Below are 9,131 nucleotides of genomic sequence, written 5' to 3' on the forward strand. Positions count from 1 at the left end.
TGATTTTGCGAAAATATAAGCAATACAATTTATAATTGTTTAGTGAATATTATAGTTACTCTTGGTGAACTAATAGTATCATTTTACATGCTTACATATTTATAGCAGTTTGTGAACTAAGAGTATACTTTATAATTTGCATTTATAGAAAAATGACTGCTAATTTTTATAAATGCTTTGTAAATATAATATTTTACTGTTCGCATACTAAAAGTATTTATTGAAAAACTAACTGTTAGATTTTACTTTTCGCAAAACAATAACTTTTAAGTGATGCAACCAAAAAAGCCAACAAGCAACTAAAACGATTATCTTTCAAAGTGAATAGAGCAAATTACATGACGAAATTCACGAAAAAAGAAATCACTATGCTACTAAAAAATCTTGAAAATAAGCGTTCGTTTGGAACTAGAAATCAACAAGATGAACGAATACATATAAGTGATGAAAAACCTTAGTGTTGGGAATATTGAAGCAAAGAATAAAGTAGTCTATTCCAGAAGATCTGGAGGTGAATGAAGTGGAACCCGAATACAAAATGAAGTGGAGCCCGAATACGTGGAAGAGCTTAATCAAGCCTTAATAGTAAAAGAACGATTGAATAATGATGAATTATAAGTTTCTAGTGTTGACGGTTACATTTCCATAATGTTTTTCAATGACTATACCAAAATTGAGACTTGAAAGCCAAATGAAACATTAAAGAAGCATATGTGTTTCCGTATCATATTAGTAATATCAATTCTACGTGTAGATGAAGTTGTTCATTTCCATTTCCTAACAGATGCATATATTAACGAAGCCTGTGTTTTTCAGAACATAGTAGGTAATATGTAACAAATGATTATTAGTACTTTCATTTTTTATGTAAATGTAATAGTTTGTTTGTTAATGTGTTTCACGAATCGTTTGTAGATCTAACTATAAGATATATATGGAGGCTTTGGTTTACTCTCTAAAGAGCCCGATAGAGGAGACTTCAACATATATAAGCACACCAATAAGGGACACACTACCACTCCCCTCAGAGACGGAGGCTCGATAAGGATAGAAAATGATATGTTAAGCCACGAAGGTGGGACATATCGACTATGAGACCATATAAGATATATGTGGAGTCCAAGACTGTCTCTCCAAAAAAGTCATTATGAAGAGAGAGACTCAAACATATATAAACATGTACATGATTGTGTCTAACTGATATGGTACACACTAAAACTCTCCCTAAGAGTCAGTGGCTCTGACATTATGATTATCTCTAGTTTGCTTTATTATAGCTTAATGACCTCAGTGATTTGATTAGCATGATTTTAGACAGGTATGATATATGTGGAGTCCAACATAATCTCTCCAAGAAAGCCCTTATGGAGAGATAAAGACTCAAACACATATAAAGACGTATAGGATTTTGTCTAACTGATGTGATACACACTAAAACTCTCCCAGAAATTTGATGGTTCTGACTTTATGATCATCTCTAGTTTGCTTTATTATAGCTTAATGATCCACATTGATCTTTATAACATGATTTTAGGTAATCTACTCCGACTCCAAGTCTCATTTCATAATTCCAATATCAACAAAAAATTTAAACAATTTTAACCCTAAACCCCAAAAAGCTCGAAAATCCTAAACCCTAAAACCAAATACCTAAAACCCTAAACCTTTAAACCCCTAAAATGCGAAAACCTTAAAACCCCACGATCCTAAACTCTAAACCCTAAAACCCTAAACACTAAAACCCTAAAACCCTAAACCATTAATCCTAAAACCCTGAAACCCTAAACCATAAAACTCTTTTCCTAAAACAAACCTTAAACCCTAAACCCTAAAAGGTTTTATCCTAAATCTCTAAATGTAAATAACAAACCTTAACAATCAGTTTACTAGTCTAGCAATAAGCCAACGAGAAAGTCATATGTAGGAAGCTCTTAGCACACATACAAACATAAAGATCCTTATAATGTATCTAAGAAACACTACATGAACCATAAAATTACACTAAATTATTCTAAATCCAATTTTAGAAATTAAGTCAAATCATGAAATATATCCTTTCCCAAGAAACATCCAATAAATCAACAATAAAGAACCATTTTTATGAATTAGAATGTTAAACAATGAACCTTTCATAAACACCTTGAACCCTAAACTCAACTCAAATAATAAAAGAAGGATAAAGACATAATTTTATATGGGTTGGCTTTGACCGTATGAGATCTTCACCTTGTTAAGCTTTTCATAGAATAAAAATAAGATCATGAGACTTAACATGGTATTATTTGAATTTATATTGTCTTGTACGGATTCTGACTTTGAGTTATTACAATGGAACATGGTACAATGAATGATAATATATATGTTATGCTTGATCATATTTTAAGAGAGTTAGGACAAGATTATGCCTACTCAGATTCCTCAATTATACAATGCTATGAGGTATCTTTTTGATGCATCAAGAATTGTTGTATACAAGCAAAATAATAATACACGTTGTATCGAATTAAGAACCCAAAAAAATTTGGTTAAGTTATATGAAAAGTTATTTTCTAATGAGTGGAAATCCTACCCAAGCATGTTTAAAGAATTTCCATCTTCATCGAATTTATCATTGTACCAATTAGTTATGTGTTACACATATATCTGGATTATAGATCTATATGTATTCAACTGGAATGCTTTGAGGTTACTTATTGGTAATGTATTCAATTGGCGTGCTTTAAGGTTACTTGTTGGAAATGTACCTTTTCAGGCATATGGAGGAGAATTAGGCTAAGTTTCTTCTGGATACGATAATTTTTTTGGAAAATTGAACAATTACATTCGATCAGTTAAGTGTCTCGTATTTTATATTGTAACGCACGCAACTTCGGGCTAGATAATTACGATATAATAAGTAATAATAATTATAATTTGAACCCTCGAATAAGAATATCGCTAGTATTGCGCGTTGCAAACTATATATTATAAGTCTTTTAGGAAATCTATCGGTAAGCGATAAAACAAAATTTTGATAGAATGTTATTTAGGATAAATAATCTTAGCCAAAGTTGTAGTAGGTGTAACAAGGATTCCGTACATACAAATAACTCTGAAAATTCGACATCATATGAAAATGTTATGTTTCTTCGAAGTTTTTCGATTAAACCGACACGGCTACACGCATCATAAAATATGAATCAAAGATCGGTTGCTTATTAGCCTACGTAATCTAAATGAAAGTCATGGTAATCATAAAACCGAGAGCATGCATGTAGAGAACGTCTAAATCTGACTTCATATGAGGAAGTTATGATTTTTCGAAGTTTCAGCACAACTGTGTTAACACAGATATCAAAATTCAAATCGGTTGATTGTTAGCGGAAACAATCTAAACGAAAGTAGAAGATCTCGTGATTAGGAATCCATCAATATAAAGACAGTCGAGAACGGATATTGCATGAGAGATTTATGATTTTTATACGAACTTTAACAGTCTAATCCTGTAAAAATATAACAATAAAAATAAATTGAGAATTAGCCAACGGAGTCTAAACGAAAGTTGTAGATCTCGTCGATAGCTACGCGTGAATATAAAGAACGTTGAAAACAGAGTGTGTATAAGAAGATATGAATTTTTGAAAATTCCTCATCTACGCCACCTGCAAGAGACGCGACACGCGCTTCTAGAAGGGGTCCACGCAGACAAATCTTGACCTGACATGCGGCACCACCCGGAACCACCAGAAAACACAGCGCACAAACTAAAAGGCGTGGCGCGCCCTGCCTAAATTTCGCCAATAAATAGCCGGTTCCAGCCCATTCCTCCTCACACCATTTCATAATAATTCCTCTAAAAATATTCAATATTTAGCCCAAAATATCTTTAAGTTTTAGGGTATTTAGCTAGGCTCTGAAGTATCTAAGAGTCCGACAATTTGAAGTTATCAAGTCGGAGCTCTGCCAGTCAATTTTCGGACTTTTGTCAGGAAAATCTTTGTAAGTTAAGCTACACTTATATTGCTTTCAACGTAACTTATATTTATATTCATAGTCGTTATTATGAATTTATAAATAATATTTATCAGTGATTCCATGTCGTAATACCGATCGATTTACTTACGGGAGTGATGTCTAGGATGGATTTAGTAAGGTGTTTAAAATGGGGTTTCCAAACAGCATACGTTGTATACCAAATGGACTCTACCTCCGATACGATCCTACATGGGTATTCCTTATTTGATAGATCTTGATGTAGACATTGAGATTATTGAAGAATCTTGATTATCATTATTATAGTCACCAGGATTATAAAACTGAACTAAGACGTAGTGTCATTTAAATTTAGGTCTTTTGAAAGGCTAAGGTGTTAAGGCGTAGTTGTAACGCCTGGTTTCTGGTACACTTTTATTCATGAATTATTCATTTTATTAGAGCTACTCGACGAGTTGGAAGCCCCAGACTTGTCGAGTAGAAACGAGTTTTGGACGCGGGTTTTAAGCTATCTACTCGACGAGTCGAGAGCCCTTGACTCGGCGAGTAGGTCTGCCTGAGGAAACCCTAATTTCGGAGTTTTGCACCCTATTTAAGCATCTTAATCCCCACCTTTTGGCCTCATTTCCAGCCTCCAAGTCCTAAACCCTAATCCATGAAACCCTAAAGCATTTTGTGAGTGTGTGAACCATTCTTGAGTAACTTTTGTGTGTTCTTGAAGTTGGAAGAAGAAGAAGGAGCTAGAGGGTTCAAGGAGAAGATAGTAGATCCAGAGACTTCCTTCCATCCTCTTCATTTTCTGGTAATCAAGTTTCTAGCTTGGCTATTATTTCATTAGATCCAGAGACGTCCCAAGTGGTTTACCTTTCAGATCTGGGGTCTAGTAAGGGTTCCATGGCATAAAGGTGCAAACTTTATGACCATGGAAGCCCCATGGAAGCATTAAGACGTTGTTATGGCCTTTTAAGCCCCAAAAGGCCATGCATTGAAGTAAAGTCCGAGACTTTACATATTCAAGTGATGTATAAGGCCTAGATCTGTGTTAGAATGACTTAGTTTGGAGTATTATGGATTTTGGACCAAGATCCATATTCTAGAGAGCTAGGGTTTGAGTTTAACTCTTTGGGAAGGACTAATAGTGGGTAAAGTTAGAAACTTTACCCTTAAGAAGGCATTTCTAGTATGTAGATAGAGTATGGAGTTGGGATCTGAACAGTAGGGGCTTAATACTTTAAGTTGACCCAAACAGACTAAGGAACTGGGCGAGTCCATAAAAGGACTCGACGAGTTAATGACGTTCTGTCCCGATTTTGTGCAAGGTAGAACTCGACGAGTCTGCTAAGGGAATCGACGAGTTGGATCGCGATTTCAGGATTTCTGGATTATAGGACTCGACAAGTCAGGGGGATGACTCGACGAGTTGAGTCAACTCAGATGGTTGACTTTGACTTTGACCAGGGGTAAAATGGTCATTTTACCCTAAGGAGGATTATTAGGTTTTGACTAAGTGTTATTGTGATATTAATAGCCGGGGAGTCGTTGGAGCAGCCGTCGGAGATTCCTCACTCGAGATTTCAGCATTCAGCTTTGCGAGGTGAGTCCTCTTCCAGTAGGAACGGGTCTAAGGCACCAAGGCCGGCCCGTTTATGTATGTTAGCGATGTTGGGGTTAGCCCGATGTAGTTTATATGCTTCCGGACTTCGGTCCGATATCGGGGCAAGCCCGAGGAATGTTTGTATGCTTGATGTCTTCGTGATTCTTGCATGTGTTTGTTTATGTGTTCCGGGATTCGGTCAAATGTCGGGGCAAGCTCGAGGAATGTTTAGCTTATATGTTATGTGTTATGTGTTCCGGGCTTCTGTCCGATGTCGGGGCAAGCCTGAGGAATGTTTATATGTTTATGTTATGTGTTTATGTTATATGCTTGTTGATATGATATCTATATACCAGACTTCGGTCCGATGCCGGGCGGGGGCCGATGCCGGCGGGGCCGATGCCAGACTTCGGTCCGATGCCGGGCGGGGCCCGATGTAGCGGGCAAGGCCCAATGTATGTTATTATGTGATTATGTGTATGGTATGTGGTAGTTGGGGAGACTCACTAAGCTTCGTGCTTACAGTGTTCAGTTTTAGTTTCAGGTACTTCCACTAGCAAGGGGAAGAGCTCGGGATGACTGCATGACACACACCACAGTTTATAGCCTGGGATGTTTTAGAGTCAGACGTTTTGACACATGGTTTTGATACAGTCTTTTGATATGATGTTTTGGGAATACATGACTCGTGATTTTATTATGATGTTGATGAATTATGGCTTTCTTAAATGATTTTAAAATGAAATTTTTGGACCGTATTTTTGGGATGTTTCAAGTTGGTATCAGAGCCTTGGTTTGAGGGATTCGGGCACACTCTCGGGTGTGTCTGGACTCAAATTGAGGACTTGGTATGAAAATTTTCAAATGAAAATCATTTTTATAAAAAGAACTTTGAAAAGAGAAAAGAATTTTGAAAATAGAAAAGGGTGTGGTGCATGAAATTAGCCGAGCTCAAGTAAGTACTCCCAAATTACCCATACAAGTTTATGTTATGATATGTTTATGAGAACTGCATGCTAGATTAGGACTAAGGATCTAGGAAGGATGCCTTATGTGCCTGTTATATGTGTATCAGCTTTATGAACCGCATGCTTGTACAGACTAGTTAGTGATATGATGGTCTGATTAGGATATTCTTGATTACGTTTACTCGATGCTCGAATGTTGCTTGCTTTGTGCTTTTAGGAGTCTTAGTTATCTTTTACTAACTAGTAAATGAATATGTTAATTTACATATTGCGAGGACTAAATAATTTCAGAAGGTTAGGTTTAGCTTTATTTCACAGCTCTTGTCTGAGTCCAACCGTTGTAGGGTAGGACCTCTCATTCGAAGAATTATCTAGTCTTAGTGATATGTAATGGTATTCGCGAGCTAGTTAGGGGGAGATAGCAGGGACTTCTTATGCAGCTGATGGCGGAGAGTGGGTTGGTGATTACCCTAGGGAAAGCCTAGGATGAGATTAGCATGAGATCAGCCGTAGTAGTAGAAGGGACTTGGTGGAGTCGAGGTAGTTCTTGAGGAAAGTACGGATAGATGTGGAAGGTAGTATGGGCCCGAACTACTAAAAGTAGAGGATTCGTACTTGAATTAAGGAAGGCTGAGATGAACCCAAGAAACTTGTAGTATGTGAGATCCCTCGAGTTATGATTAGTATACTGATGTTTCTTATGGTGTATTTTCAGTATGGTGACGCTACGCACTAGGCCAGGCGGCACTTCAGGCACTGGTCAGGGATCAGGCTCGGGCTCTGGAGCCGGGCAGCTTGACAACCAGACGAGAGAGTTCATCTCGTCTGAGATCACACGCAACATTCTAGACCAGACTCCTGTGATCTTTGGATCGGTCAAGGAGAGCATCTTGGAGATACTTGATGAGAGGTTGGGTGCCTTCCTCACCGAGATGGCGACCATGCTAGGGGCGCGCACATTGACATTCAGGGAGTTCAGGGTTTGTGGAGCTCCTGATTACCATGGGGCTCGGGACCCCATTGCGAGTACCAGATGGTTGGCGGATGTCGCCAACGCATCCCGCACCAGCAGATTTCCCGAGGGGGACAAGGTTAGACTTGCGTCCTGTCTTCTGAAGGACAGGACACGTGACTGGTGGGAGGAGGTTGGGACAGCCATTGGAGATGATGCAGTTCTAGACGCGATGACTTGGAGTGATTTCTCGGTCAGGTTCAGGGCCGAGTTCACACCTGTGATAGAGGTGCAACAGCTTGCGAGGGAGTTTCAGGATCTCCAGCAGACTACGGAGACGGTGACCGAGATCACTGCTATGTTCAGGGAGAGGGCCCTTCTCGTTCTCTAGTATGTGGCGGATGAGGAGATGAAAAAGGCCAGATATCATGAGATGTTGGAGTGATATCCGCCAGTTTGTGAGCCGCTCCAGCTGCAAGACGCTGGAGGACATGATTGCTAGGGCTCGGGAGAGAGAGAGAGAGAGAGAGAGAGAGAGAGTTGGATTTGGAGATGGAGAGGAAGAGGAAACCCGATGGGGTTCATTCAGGGAGTGCGGGAGAGAAGCCCAAGGTATCATATCACCGATCGAGGAGCCAGCAGGGCCGCAACCGCTGTGGAAAGTGCGGCAAGATGAACGATGGGGCGTACAAGGCGGGTAGTTCAGGCTGCTTCAAGTGCGGCCGAACTGGACATGTGAGTACAGATTGTACAGCTAGTACCACCACGACGACAGTACCATATCTGATTTGCTTTTAGTGCAATCATAAGGGACACAAGCGGTCCCAGTGCCCGAGTTTAGCAGCAGCAGGGCAGGTGACAACACCCGCCCATGCTACATTGAGGATTACCGACGGTCACCAGTGTTGGATTAATGTCTAAGTCCATAACTATATTTGGTATGTACTTGACCCGACCCGACATGGTCCATTTGGGTTGCACTTCACCGGCACAATTTATATGGATAGTCTTTTGAGAATAGTATATTTATGATTTATATTAATATATTATAAGTTCTAATATATTAATATGGAATCATATTATTTAATTAGTATTGATCAAGAATTAATTTAGAATTAATTAAGTGATCAAAAAGAACTAATTAAATATGGACTCTTATATATATGGAATGGGCCAAGTTCATTTAGGTTGGGCTAAGCTTTTATGGATGGTCCATGGAGCTTTTAACCCATGGATCCTATGTAAATGAAATGTCATGGGTATTAGGGTTTACATGGATGTAACCCTAATCCTCCATAATATATAAAGGGGTCCTTGGCTCACAAAATTGGCACAAGTGTGTGAAAATAAGAGTGGGCCGATTTTAGTGTGCATACATATTCTCTCAAGTTCTTCCAAGGTGTTTTGGTGATTTGTGATTCCATTTGAGGCTTCCACACTATTGGGGCTAAGCTCTTAAAGCTTGAAGACATCAAGCTACATCAAAAGGTATGTCATCTAACTAGAACTTTGTAGTATAGGTGCTTCATAATATGCTAGTTAGGATGAAACCTTGGAATAGTTAATATTTGCATGTATAATAGAGAAAACATAGATCCAAGGTTTATGGGGTTGCATGTACACCATAGGAGTGTTAGAATGCTCA

The sequence above is a fragment of the Lactuca virosa genome, chromosome 3 (assembly GCF_052849685.1).
Source record: "Lactuca virosa cultivar CGN04683 chromosome 3, Lactuca_virosa_CGN04683_v6, whole genome shotgun sequence".
Classification (NCBI taxonomy): Eukaryota; Viridiplantae; Streptophyta; class Magnoliopsida; order Asterales; family Asteraceae; genus Lactuca; species Lactuca virosa.